Raw genomic sequence first — 820 nt, 5'->3', positions numbered from 1 at the left:
CTTCTTGGCACTCCTCTGCTTCAGTTTCATTAAAACACACATTCAACAAGCAAACAGCAAGGCCCGAGAGGAAACAAAAGCCTGTCACGGCTGTGAACCCCGAAGGGTGTGCATAGCAGTGCTTCTGTTTATATTTGCTGGAGCATAAACCAAGCGTGTTCTGATCACTCCAGAGATAAAACCTAGAGCCCAAACGTTGTTCGCAAGTCGAGGAGCATGTAGGTGAGGTTCTCTGGATGTTTGGTAGCACCTCGACAGTAGGAACCGTGGAGGAGAGCTCTGCTGAAGGGCTTTGGCAGAAAGCCAGATCTGCCTTTCCGCAGAGCAAAGTACAGCCGTACAGGTCCGTAACGTTATTTAAAATCTCAGTGGCCGGCTGTGAGGGGAGAGCCTTTCTGCTTGCCGCCGCCTTTGGTTTGAAGGGAATCGAGCATCTGAACTTCTTTCCTCGAGTTTTGAGATGTTGTTTCAACAAGGTTATAACACAAAGTGGCATTTCCTGTAATGCTGCCCCGGTTCTGAGTTGTAGATTGCTGATAAACAAATCTTCTGGTAAAGAGCATACAGACAAAGCTGTTAAAGGTAGTTTAGGGCGCAGATAGCGCCTCATGCTGCTCAACACGGTTATTCCGAATGCTAAATGCTGCTGCAGCACCCGGCCTTCCGCAGGGATCTCTGTGATTCAGGGTACGATACAATTCTGAACAAAGGCTGCCGTGCCGGTGCTTAGGCTCCAGACTGCAGATGGGTGTATCGGGAACAGCTCAAGTGATTATGGCTCCCTCCTTCCTTGCTCAGAATATTGGCCACACAGCAAGCG

Source organism: Buceros rhinoceros, unplaced genomic scaffold (genome assembly GCF_000710305.1).
Source record: "Buceros rhinoceros silvestris isolate BGI_N320 unplaced genomic scaffold, ASM71030v1 scaffold6827, whole genome shotgun sequence".
NCBI classification, from domain to species: Eukaryota; Metazoa; Chordata; class Aves; order Bucerotiformes; family Bucerotidae; genus Buceros; species Buceros rhinoceros.
The sequence above is the reverse complement of the archived record's forward strand: the minus strand, read 5'-3'. Positions refer to the sequence as shown.